Source organism: Anomaloglossus baeobatrachus, chromosome 1, assembly GCF_048569485.1.
Source record: "Anomaloglossus baeobatrachus isolate aAnoBae1 chromosome 1, aAnoBae1.hap1, whole genome shotgun sequence".
In the NCBI taxonomy this organism is placed as follows: domain Eukaryota; kingdom Metazoa; phylum Chordata; class Amphibia; order Anura; family Aromobatidae; genus Anomaloglossus; species Anomaloglossus baeobatrachus.
This window is the reverse complement of record NC_134353.1, coordinates 895,742,611-895,757,017: the sequence shown is the minus strand read 5'-3', so window position 1 is coordinate 895,757,017 and position 14,407 is coordinate 895,742,611. Positions and strand designations below refer to the sequence as shown.

General features: G+C 54.0%; 1 protein-coding gene across 1 annotated transcript in view; it reads right to left on the bottom strand.

Annotated features, from left to right (window-relative positions):
• The window catches only part of LOC142255286 (von Willebrand factor A domain-containing protein 5A-like), a 62,768-nt gene that overhangs the window by 46,989 nt on the left and 1,372 nt on the right, over positions 1–14,407 (bottom strand). The gene's annotated exons all lie outside the window — the stretch shown is intronic.

Below are 14,407 nucleotides of genomic sequence, written 5' to 3'. Positions count from 1 at the left end.
TGGGGGGGGACACATCATAATGCATGGGGGGGACACATCATACTGCATGGGGGGGACACATCATACTGCATGGGGGGGACACATCATACTGCATGGGGGGGGACACATCATACTGCATGGGGGGGACACATCATACTGCATGGGGGGGGACACATCATACTGCATGGGGGGGGGACACATCATACTGCATGGGGGGGGGGACACATCAAGCACATCATACTGCATGGGGGGGGACATCATACTGCATGGGGGGGGACATCATACTGCATGGGGGGGACACATCATACTGCATGGGGGGGACACATCATACTGCATGGGGGGGGACACATCATACTGCATGGGGGGGGACACATCATACTGCATGGGGGGGGACACATCATACTGCATTGGGGGGGACACATCATACTGCATGGGGGGGGCACATCATACTGCCTGGGGGGGGGACACATCATACTGCATGGGGGGGGGACACATCATACTGCATGGGGGGGGAGACACATCATACTGCAGTGGGGGGGGGGACACATCATACTGCATGGGGGGGGGGGCACATCATACTGCATGGGGGGGGGCACATCATACTGCATGGGGGGGGGGACACATCATACTGCATGGGGGGGGGACACATCATACTGCATGGGGGGGACACATCATACTGCATGGGGGGGACACATCATACTGCATGGGGGGGACACATCATTACTGCATGGGGGGGGACACATACTGCATGGGGGGGGACACATACTGCATGGGGGGGGACACATACTGCATGGGGGGGACACATCATACTGCATGGGGGGGACACATCATACTGCATGGGGGGGGACACATCATACTGCATGGGGTGGGGGGGACACATCATACTGCGTGGGGGAGAGGGCGACATCACACTGCGTGGGAGGAGGGCGACACTCACACTGCGTGGGGTGAGGGCGACATCACACTGCGTGGGGGAGGGCGACATCACACTGCGTGGGGGAGGGCGACATCACACTGCGTGGGGGAGGGCGACATCACACTGCGTGGGGTGAGGGCGACATCACACTGCGTGGGGGAGGGCGACATCACACTGCGTGGGGGGAGGGCGACATCACACTGCGTGGGGGAGGGCGACATCACACTGCGTGGGGGGAGGGCGACATCACACTGCGTGGGGTGAGGGCGACATCACACTGCGTGGGGGGGGGACATCATACTGCATGGGGGGGGGACATCATACTGCATGGGGGGGGACATCATACTGCATGGGGTGGGGACACATCATACTGCATGGGGGGGGGCACATCATACTGCATGGGGGGGGACACATCATACTGCATGGGGGGGGACACATCATACTGCATGGGGGGGGACACATCATACTGCATGGTCGGGGGGGGACACATCACACTGCGTGAGGGGGCGACATCACACTGCGTGGGGGGGGCGACATCACACTGCGTGGGGGGGCGACATCACACTGCGTGGGGGGGGGACGACATCACACTGCGTGGGGGGGGACGACATCACACTGCGTGGGGGGGGGACGACATCACACTGCGTGGGGGGGGGACGACATCACACTGCGTGGGGGGTGGACGACATCACACTGCGTGGGGGGGACGACATCACACTGCGTGGGGGGGGGGGGACATCACACTGCGTGGGGGGGGGACATCACACTGCGTGGGGGGGACGACATCACACTGCGTGGGGGGGGACGACATCACACTGCGTGGGGGGGACGACATCACACTGCGTGGGGGGGAACGACATCACACTGCGTGGGGGGGCATCACATCACACTGCGTGGGGGGGCATCACATCACACTGCGTGGGGGGGGCATCACATCACACTGCGTGGGGGGGGCATCACATCACACTGCGTGGGGGAGGGCGACATCACACTGCGTGGGGGAGAGGGCGACATCACACTGCGTGGGGGAGGGGCGACATCACACTGCGTGGGGGAGGGCGACATCACACTGCGTAGGGGAGGGCGACATCACACTGCGTGGGGGAGGGGCGACATCACACTGCGTGGGGGAGGGCGACATCACACTGCGTGGGGGAGGGCGACATCACACTGCGTGGGGGAGGGCGACATCACACTGCGTGGGGGAGGGCAACATCACACTGCGTGGGGGAGGGCAACATCACACTGCGTGGGGGAGGGCAACATCACACTGCGTGGGGGAGGGCAACATCACACTGCGTGCGGGTGCTGTGGTGGGGGGGGGGGCATCATACTGGATGGGGGACCACATCATACTGCATGGGGTGGGACATCATACTGCATGGGGGGGACATCATACTGCATGGGGGGAGACACATCATACTGCATGGGGGGGGACACATCATACTGCATGGGGGGGGCACACATCATACTGCATGGGGGGGGACACATCATACTGCATGGGGGGGACACATCATACTGCATGGGGGGGACACATCATACTGCATGGGGGGGGACACATCATACTGCATGGGGGGGACACATCATACTGCATGGGGGGGGGACACATCATACTGCATGGGGGGGGACACATCATACTGCATGGGGGGGGACACATCATACTGCATGGGGGGGGACACATCATACTGCATGGGGGGGGACACATCATACTGCATGGGGGGGACACATCATACTGCATGGGGGGGACACATCATACTGCATGGGGGGGGACACATCATACTGCATGGGGGGGGGACACATCATACTGCATGGGGGGGGACACATCATACTGCATGGGGGGGGACACATCATACTGCATGGGGGGGACACATCATACTGCATGGGGGGGGACACATCATACTGCATGGGGGGGACACATCATACTGCATGGGGGGGACACATCATACTGCATGGGGGGGACACATCATACTGCATGGGGGGGACACATCATACTGCATGGGGGGGGGACACATCATACTGCATGGGGGGGGGGACACATCATACTGCATGGGGGGGACACATCATACTGCATGGGGGGGACACATCATACTGCATGGGGGGGGACACATCATACTGCATGGGGGGGGGACACATCATACTGCATGGGGGGGGACACATCATACTGCATGGGGGGGGCGACACATCATACTGCATGGTGGGGCGACACATCATACTGCATGGGTGGGGGGGCGACATCACACTGCGTGGGGGGGGGCGACATCACACTGCGTGGGGGGGGGGCGACATCACACTGCGTGGGGGGGGCGACATCACACTGCGTGGGGGGGGGGCCCCACATCACACTGCGTGGGGGGGACACATCAACACATCATACTGCATGGGGGGGACACATCATACTGCATGGGGGGGGACATCATACTGCATGGGGGGGGGACACATCATACTGCATGGGGGGGGACACATCATACTGCATGGGGGGGACACATCATACTGCATGGGGGGGACACATCATACTGCATGGGGGGACACATCATACTGCATGGGGGGGGGACACATCATACTGCATGGGGGGGGACACATCATACTGCATGGGGGGGGGACACATCATACTGCATGGGGGGGGACACATCATACTGCATGGGGGGGGACACATCATACTGCATGGGGGGGGGACACATACTGCATGGGGGGGGGGACACATCATACTGCATGGGGGGGGGGACACATCATACTGCATGGGGGGGGGCCACATACTGCATGGGGGGGACACATCATACTGAATGGGGGGGGACACATCATACTGAATGGGGGGGGACACATCATACTGCATGGGGGGGGACACATCATACTGCATGGGGGGGGGACACATCATACTGCATGGGGGGGGGGACACATCATACTGCATGGGGGGACACACATCATACTGCATGGGGGGGACACACATCATACTGCATGGGGGGGACACACATCATACTGCATGGGGGGGACACACATCATACTGCATGGGGGGGGACACACATCATACTGCATGGGGGGGGACACACATCATACTGCATGGGGGGGGACACACATCATACTGCATGGGGGGGGGACACACATCATACTGCATGGGGGGGGACACACATCATACTGCATGGGGGGGACACACATCATACTGCGTGGGGGGGACACACATCATACTGCGTGGGGGGGACACACATCATACTGCGTGGGGGGGACACACATCATACTGCGTGGGGGGGGCGACATCATACTGCGTGGGGGGGGGCGACATCACACTGCGTGGGGGGGGGCGACATCACACTGCGTGGGGGGGGGCGACATCACACTGCGTGGGGGGGCGGGGGCGACATCACACTGCGTGGGGTGAGGGCGACATCACACTGCGTGGGGGGAGGGCGACATCACACTGCGTGGGGGAGGGCGACATCACACTGCGTGGGGGAGGGCGACATCACACTGCCGTGGGGGAGGGCGACATCACACTGCGTGGGGGAGGGCGACATCACACTGCGTGGGGGAGGGCGACATCACACTGCGTGGGGGAGGGCGACATCACACTGCGTGGGGAGGGCGACATCACACTGCGTGGGGGAGGGCGACATCACACTGCGTGGGGAGAGGGCGACATCACACTGCGTGGGGGAGGGCGACATCACACTGCGTGGGGGAGGGCGACATCACACTGCGTGGGGGAGGGCGACATCACACTGCGTGGGGGAGGGCGACATCACACTGCGTTGGGGAGGGCGACATCACACTGCGTGGGGGTGCTGTGGTGGGGGACATCATACTGCATGGGGGGGGGACATCATACTGCATGGGGGGGGGACATCATACTGCATGGGGGGGGGGGGCATCATACTGCATGGGGGGGGGGGGACATCATACTGCATGGGGGGGGACATCATACTGCATGGGGGGGGGGACACATCATACTGCATGGGGGGGGGGACACATCATACTGCATGGGGGGGGGACACATCATACTGCATGGGGTGGGGACACATCATACTGCATGGGGTGGGACACATCATACTGCATGGGGGGGACACATCATACTGCATGGGGGGGGACACATCATACTGCATGGGGGGGGGGACATCATACTGCATGGGGGGGGGAGACATCATACTGCATGGGGGGGGGGGAGACATCATACTGCATGGGGGGGGAGACATCATACTGCATGGGGGGGACACATCATACTGCATGGGGGGCACATCATACTGCATGGGGGGGCACATCATACTGCATGGGGGGGCACATCATACTGCATGGGGGGGCACATCATACTGCATGGGGGGGCACATCATACTGCATGGAGGGGGCACATCATACTGCATGGGGGGGGCACATCATACTGCATGGGGGGGGAGACATCATACTGCATGGGGGGGGAGACATCATACTGCATGGGGGGGGAGACATCATACTGCATGGGGGGGGAGACATCATACTGCATGGGGGGGGAGACTCATACTGCATGGGGGGGAGACATCATACTGCATGGGGGGGGGAGGACATCATACTGCATGGGGGGGGGAGACATCATACTGCATGGGGGGGGGAGACATCATACTGCATGGGGGGGGAGACATCATACTGCATGGGGGGGGAGACATCATACTGCATGGGGGGGAGACATCATACTGCATGGGGGGGAGACATCATACTGCATGGGGGGGAGACATCATACTGCATGGGGGGGGGAGACATCATACTGCATGGGGGGAGACATCATACTGCATGGGGGGGGGGAGACATCATACTGCATGGGGGGGGGGAGACATCATACTGCATGGGGGGGAGACATCATACTGCACGGGGGAGGGACATCATACTGCACGGTGGGGGGGACATCATACTGCACGGGGGGGGGACATCATACTGCACGGGGGGGGGACATCATACTGCACGGGGGGGGACATCATACTGCACGGGGGGACATCATACTGCACGGGGGGACATCATACCGCACGGGGGGACATCATACTGCACGGGGGGACATCATACTGCACGGGGGGGACATCATACTGCACGGGGGGACATCATACTGCACGGGGGGGGCATCATACTGCACGGGGGGGGGCATCATACTGCACGGGGGGGGGCATCATACTGCACGGGGGGGAGACATCATACTGCACGGGGGGGGGGGGGAGACATCATACTGCACGGGGGGGGGACGTCATACTGCACGGGGGGGGGGGGGGACATCATACTGCACGGGGGGGGGGGACATCATACTGCACGGGGGGGGGGGACATCATACTGCACGGGGGGGGACATCATACTGCACGGGGGGGGGACATCATACTGCACGGGGGGGGGACATCATACTGCACGGGGGGGGGACATCATACTGCGTGGGGGTGCTGTGGGGGGACATCATACTGGCGTGGGGGGTGCTGTGGGGGGGACATCATACTGTGTAAGGGAGCTGTTGATCGAAGTACAAGAGCTGAATAACAGGAGCAGTATGATTTCTAAAGCATGTGTTTAGCAGTAGAACAAGTCACCATACTCCTGCTCAGTATTAAATGATACAAATAATATAAAACAATAAGAATTTGTTAATATAAAAGCAGAATTACCTCCTGTATTAGTTTGGCCCTCAACAACAGTCAGTCTCTCATTTGGCCCTTCAGAAAAATGAATTGCCCACCCTCTTAGGCCTCTTTCATACGTCCGAAGTGAAGGTGTGCTTGTGTCCGTGTGTGTGTACCCTGTGCTGTCCCATTGTTATCTGTGTGACATCCGGATAGCACACAGATGGCATGAGCTGGTATACTTACCTGTCCTCCGCCTCTGCTGTTGCTTCCAGATCCGCGGTGAGTGCAGTGAATATTCATGAGCATAATGAGCGGGCCAGGAAGCAAAAATAGAGGCAGAGATATTAGCAGCGGAGACAGGCAAGTATAAAAATTCTTTATTTTTTATGTGACCTGTGTTTTCTTCAGTATGTGTCACACAGATCACATCAGTGTTTGGTTTGTGTGAAATCCGTGCTGCCGGAGAAGAAACAGACATGTCGCCGTGTGGAGCACAGGGACACACGATCCTTGTGAAAACATGTACGTGTGCCCAGACCCATTGATTTTAATGGGTCTACGTGTGTGTCTCCGGTACGTGTGAAAACAGATATCACACGTACCGGAGACACGGATGTGTGAAGGAGGCCTTGGGAGTTTTTCTGACATTCAAAAACTCCATCTGCACAGCGACAGGGTAGAGCACACGCATCTCATAGAAGCTTTCACTCAGTTTAGCTAGAGGAAGACTCCGGTGGTACTTTTCATAAAGTGTCGTCTTTGACGTGTTTTTGATTATTTTTTTGCAGCATCTTATTTTTAAAAGAAACTATAAACTATTAGAGCTAGAGCCTTCAAAGGAGGAAAACCGCTAAAATTGCAGTATTCACATAATGGCCATAAATAGAGCAATTCCTCATTTTCAAACCCAACAGCTTGGCTTATCTGATGCCGGTTATAGTTGAGGTATTTGGAGGAATTTGAGCCAATTTTATATAAAAAAGATGGAGTTAATAATTGGTGACTTTTAACCTCTCACATTCATAAAATGTAAATCCACACTCCTTATGAGCAAGTATAGATATGCCCCAAACGTCATGCCAGCGTAACTTTATTTACTTAAAGGGATTGTCCACATTATAATATAATCCACAGTATAATATTTACAAATGTGTTGGGAAAGGAAGGAGGCCAATGTAGTAATATACGGTACATTCAGATCCTGCACAGATGAGGACTTGAAAGAAAACCCGATGTTTTCACCTAGGCTTAAAAATGTCCTGAAGTATACAGAGTATTCTGTTTTGGTTTTTTTTTTATAAAGGAGGATATGGATGGATATGTCACAATACATGATCCTCTGTCTGACTGACTATTTTCTGGACAGTTGAGTAATTTTGTTGGGGAAAGATATTTCACAAAAAAAGAAAAAATGGGCCCATGGCACCCCCAGGTGCCATGAGCCCCCCTTTTTTTGTAAAATATATTTCCCCCTGAGAAAGAAAAAAAAAAATGGCCGGAAGAAAGAGCTTGCATTGCCCAGAATTCGGTTTTCAGCAGCCATTATACATGTACAGTGGATGTGCATATACTACGTGCGTGGAGCGGGCTCAGGAGCTGTATATTTACAGCCATACCTGACTCTTTAGTACATGGAATCAGAAATGTCACAGATTGGGTTTTACAAAAGGAGCTGCCAGCAGAGGATCTTGATGATTTGCTTAAGTGCATTTGTACCACCTCGTGGCCTCGGCTGCAACCGCCAAGCCGCTCGGGTCCGGGCTCTTGTGTGTGTCGGTGGCTCGAGCGCCTCCGGACCCAGGGGTCACGTCGCTCTGGAAGGGTGTAGTGGCGGTGCACGCAGGGGTTGTGGTGGTGGTGGTGTTGTAAAGTTTGTGACGCCACCCACGGGTTGTGGTGATGGTGGACACCACCGCTGCGGTAAAGGTGCAGGGAGTCCCGGGAGCGGTGTAGGGGCGCAGCTAGGTGTTGACCCCTCCGTAGGTAGGGGATGTTGGTCCGGGGCCCGAAAGCGAGGGCTGGGGTGCAAGGGCAGTAATTGCGGTGCAGCGCGGTGCGGTGCCTGATGGCACTGGTGTACTCATGATTAAACCACACAGAGTCACTGGTAAACCAAACGGAATGATGAACAGGGCCCGCAGCCGGCTGCAGTTTCTCCAGATAGGTTGGTAATATTCGCCTTTCTCCTGCACCTGTATGTGATCTTGGCTACCGTGCCTGGGCACGGGTAGCCTGCTCCCCGGCGTATTTGTGTCGTAGGAGCCCGTTTGCCCGCAGACGCTGGCCCTGGATCTCTGGCGGTGGCTACTATCCGACGGGTTGGGCTGTTGCCTTCAATCGGGACTTAGGTGGGAATGAACCCCTGAGGTCCAGACCGCAATCAGTTGATTTGACTATGGTGGTGGCTTATAGCCTAGTTCGGGGTCTGAGTACCCTGCCTGGTGCTCCGGTATCCAGTTAGCTCCCCGGTTCGGTTCCGGCGGGCCACTACCCTGTCCCAGTCCCTTACGGTTCCACTGGTCATATTCCTGGTCTCCTGCAGGCGGCCACTGCCGTCTGCCTGCCTGACTGATCTGGGGTCCTAGGCTCCAACCCAGGCCCCAAGCAGAACTGAGCTCCTTTCTCTCCTCTCTCCTAACTTCATCTCCTTGTGTTTTCCTGCCTCAGGCCAGCAGACTCCTCATAGGGCGTGTCTTTCTGCCTGACTCCGCCCACCTGGTGTGCCTGTCTGACTCTGAGGGAGGCAATCAGGTCTTTTGGATGACTGCTGATACCTCACTGGGGTGGGGTGTATGTGGTGAGTGTAGTGACCTGTGACCCCTGGGTGTCCAGGGCGTCACACATTCAGTGTGGCAGAATAGTCCTCAGATGATCTGTATAACCTCATTGATAGCAGCAAAGGCTGTGCCGGGATTTCTGTTTGTGACCTTCATACTGGATACTAAATAAGTAGAGATGTTTTGTAAATGCAGTTTCCATTTTTCAGCATTTGCAGGTCATTAACATGTCTATTAATCCTGTGATTTTGATAATTCCATGTCTTTTCCTTCTTGTTGTAATCTCACTGTTGATGAGTGTATATACTGTAAATCTCCTGCAGGCAGAATGTTGGGGGCAAAGCCTCGAATACTAAAAGCACAAAAATCCAGAAAAGCAAGCTCCCCATGCTACAAGAAGCCAAAACAGGTTTCATTTCTGTTTTTTTCCCACCATTTGTGAACTGCTTATAAAGCTGATCTGTGTCGCCCTGGGCAAGCCAGGGGACACAGGTCACACACCACCACACCTTACATCCCAGGTAGGAACATCTAAGCTAACCAAAAATCCTTGTTGCCTTCCTCCAGAGGCTGATGATTCACACCAGGGAGTGGGCCAGGCGGTTGGTTCCGCCCACCGAGGAGGCCACAGCTCTGAAGGCGGGAGAAACCGGGCAGATAGAGTTTGGAGGAGGAAGTGGAAGGAGTGTGAGATTAGCCCAGGCAGGGCATGAGTGCAGTCGAGTCCAGTGAGGGACATGAAGGAGTAAACAACTAAGATGAGCTAAGGAAGTGAAAGTAGAAGTGAAGTGAAGTGGTAAAAGAGGAGAGCAAGAGTGTGACGGAGAAAAAGCCTGAGGTAGTCCAGCTGTGTGCAGGACAGGTCAGCAAGGTCAGCAACGGCGGTGACTGTCTGGAGGGGGACCGTTTGGAAGTTCCTGGAAGGATGCCGTAGGCTGTGTGCCCGGCGGTCTGGAGCAGTGTTCCGAAGGACAGTCAGCACCAGGGCAGGGGCCTCTCGGACCCCGGCAAGGCTTGGAGTCGCCATAATTTGCCGAATCCATCAGTGAAGGGGACGTAGATCCCCCAACAACCAAGTCCCGATTGAAGGCAACAGCCCAGCCAGTGTAAGAGAGACACCGCCACCGCCAAGGCACCAGTTTCTTAGGGCCAGCGCCTGCGGGCAAAGAGTAGAGCTCCCCCGGTCCAGCTTGAAGCCGGGGAGCGGGTTACCGGTGGGGACCCATCGCAACCAACAAGTACACAAAGGTGCAAGGAAGAGGGACATCACCGTCACCTACCGGGAGAGCAAGTGCAGCCGTCCGTGGGACCGTCTTACCAGCCGTTTGGTTTACCGCAAAAACTGTGTCAACGTCTCAGGCTGAGTGAGTACCACAGTGCCGCAAGGCACAGCGCTGCCCCCGCGTCCCTGCGCCCACCAGGCCCTGCACCTCCCAAACCATCACCGGGCCCCGGGATCACCAACCCCTACCCACGGAGGGGCAACACAACACCTGGCTGCTCCGCATCACCATCCCCAGGACCCCTGTACTGAGCAGCGGTGGTGAAATCACCACAATCGTGGGTGGCGTCACGGACAATAAACATTTCTCACACCCAACAAACCCCTTTCACTCACGGGCGAGGAGTGCCGCTCGAGAAGCCCCCGGGATCCGGACCACCGCTCGAGCCACCACTGAGCAGCAGCCGCCGGACCCGAGCAGAAGGGGTGAGCGTAGTGTGCTGACACCCTCCTCCCCGCCCGCGACAGATCCACTGTAGAGAAAAAGAAAGTCCTGCCACTCTCTAATATACTTTTGGGGGGCGAATCTAGGAAGACTTTCATGAGGCATCGAACTAGAAAGACAAATGGAATAGCGCTCGTCAGATCTATTCGGAGGCGCACGCTTATTAATAAATTTGGCGCATCTTTGAGCTGCGTTACTGAAAATGTGATGCGTCATCAGCGCCAATTAGTTGATTGACAGTTGGCCATTCCATCCCTCTACTAGGGTCCACCCACGTTTACGGGGGGGGGGGGGGGGGGGAGACCAGTGCAAAAGATGGGATATTTCCACAGCTTTACAGACTTTTTTGTTTTACATACTCAAAAAGTTCAACATTTTTACACCAAGAGAGACCCACCCAGGGGTCTGCAGCTGTATATCACTGACTGATAACCCTGAAATGCCCACATACTGCCCTATGTGCTATATCCACGCTGCATGGTGATGCCATATGAACACTTCGGCCTTGTGCCCACGTTGCTTTTTTCCTTGCTTTTTTTAATCAATAAAAGCAAGGAAAATGCATCCCAGCAGTCTATGAGAATCCTGACTTGCTGTGCACATGTTGCTTCTTTTTTTTCCTTGCTTTTTTTGTTGCTGAAAAAAAACGACATATCAATTGCTGAAAACAAAACACTTTTAGGCCCTGTGCGTACGCTGCGGATTTACCGTGGATTTTGCCGCAGAATTGCTGCAGAAAATGTGTCTTACATTGCTGCAGTCATTCCCCAGCAAATCCAATGGGTTTTAAAAAATGCTGTGCGCACACTGCGTTTTTTTTATACCTGCGGATTTACCCGCGGATTTTCCGCTGCAGAATTAATGAGCATGTCACTTCTTTTCCGCAGCTACCTGCGGTTTTTGCCATAGATAATAATAATAATAATAATAATTTTATTCATTTATATAGCGCTATTAATTCCACAGCGCTTTACATACATTGTCAACACTGTCCCCATGGGGGCTCACAATCTAGAGTCCCTATCTGTATGTCTTTGGAATGTGGAGGGAAACCGGGGTACCCGGAGGAAACCCACACAACACAGGGAGAACATACAAACTCCTTGCAGATGGTGTCCTAGGTGGGATTTGAACCCAGGACCCCAGCGCTGCAAGGCTGCAGTGCTAACCACTGAGCCACCGTGCCGCCCATATAATGGTAAAAATCAGCAGGGACCAACTTGCGGAAAATCCGCGGCAAAATCGCATGTGGATTTCGCGGAGGTTTTGGTGCGTTTTTTTTACCGCGGGTACAGGATTCTTTAAGAGGGTCCGGATTTTCCTTAAGAAAAAGGCACTTTCTAATGCGCATATAGCCTTAAGGCGGCTTTACACGCAGCGATCTCGCTAGCGTGCGTACCCGCCCCCGTCGTTTGTGCATCACGGGCAAATCACTGCCCGTGGCGCACAATATCGCTCGGACCTGTCACACTACTTACCTGCCTAGCGACGTCGCTGTGACCGGCGAACCGCCTCCTTTCTAAGTGGGCGGTTCGTTCGGCGTCACAGCGACATCACTAAGCGGCCACCCAATAGAAGCGGGGGGAGGGGGCGGAGATGAGCGGGCGGAACATCCCACCCACCTCCTTCCTTCCTCATTGCTGCCGGCCGCAGGTACGGTGAGGTTCCTCGTTCCTGCGGTGTCACACAAATCGTTGTGTGCTGCCGCAGGAACGACAAGCAACCTGCGTCCTGCAACAGCAACGATATTTGGGAACTGGACAGCATGTCAACGATCAACGATAAGGTGAGTATTTTTGATCGTTAGCGGTCGCTCGTACATGTCACACGCAACGACGTCGCTAACGAGAACGGATGTGCGTCATGAATTCAGTGACCCCAACGACATCGCGTTTAAAGTGGCCTTTAGGCTCTGAGCACACTAGAAAAAGGATTTTTCTCAAGAAATTTCTTGAGTCTGAAAAATTAGCGCACTTGCATTCAAAAAACGCACCAATAACGCATGCGTTTTTGATGCGTTTTTTTCCGCAGGTTGGTCTCTGCGTTTTTTACCACTATCTATGGCAAAAAAACGCAGGTACCTGCAAAAAAAAGAAATGACATGCACATTCTTTTTCTCAAGAAATTCTGCAGAAAGAATTTTTTTGAGGAAAAAAACGCAGCGTGCGTACAGCTATTATTTTTTCCATAGGTTTTACTGGGGAATGTCTGCGGAACGATTACAACCATTTTCTCAAGACATTTCTGCAGCAAAAACGCAAAAAAATGCGGGTAAAACCGCAGTGTGCGCACAGGGCCTAATTCTCATTAACTGTGCACAATCCTATTAAGTTGCCCATAGTCTTATTTAGGGTTTCTTCACCCAAAACACTTTTTTCTTGTAAGTAACTTGATTGACTAAAGGGTTCTCTCACCAACAAAGTAAAATTTAAAAGTTAGATCTTAGAATAATAATTTACTTTTTAAAAATAATTACATTTTTTGAGACTAGGGAGGTTTTTTTCATTTTATTAGTATACTGCCTGCTGCCTCTGTTACTGACCACCTTTACAGTTGATCATAGGTGGCCAGTTTCCTAAGCAAGGAGTGCAGCGCTTACAAGCTCTTTCTAGTAAAATGTAAGTATTGCTCTAAAATCAGCAGGGTCAGCGTCAGTTCCTTGCACTCCTCTAATGCTAGAGAGACAAAGCTGCCACTGCTAACAAGATCAGAGACCACACGGTTCAGGCTGGCGGTGTGACCATACCAGGGTCCGAACTGTCAGTCATCAGGAGCACACAGATCCCCCGGCACGCAGAGGAGCGGTGCACTCCTGAAGATGAGACCAATCCTTTGCATAGAAAAAAAAAACAAAAAAACAAAAACCAGTAGGATTTTTGCTGAGTTTTTGATATTGGAGTATTTCTGCGCCTATTTTTTTTTATAAATTAGGTTATTAGTGTTTTGGGGTTTTTTTTTTTACAGGTGTTTTTATCACTTTGGTTTTTGTCTCTTGTTGGAATGTCATGTTTTAAATAAAGTTGTTTTGTTTTTGATACTTCCTGGTATTTGGCTTTGAGAAAACTTTATTGATACTGTCATGTGCGTATTACATGCATTGCTTGTGCGTTTTCTGTTACAGAGGCACACTTATCACATACATGGTTTGGTTTTTTTACCAGCGGATTTTTCCACATCTAATGCAATTCTATGGGGGAAAAAATCTGCACATTTAACTCAGCGTTCCTTACAGGGGAAATATACAGTATACAAAATGATACTCGTCAAACAGCGCTGCGCCTCAGTTTCTGCTGCTGCAAAAAAGCACAGTGTGCACGAGGTTTCTATAAATCCCGTATACTTCAGTGGAACTGTGCAGCAACAACAGGGAGCGTCAGAAACTCACCGAAAACTCATCGTGGGAACTTCTATAAAGTGTAGAAAAATAATCCCATAAAAAATGCTTGTAGGAAT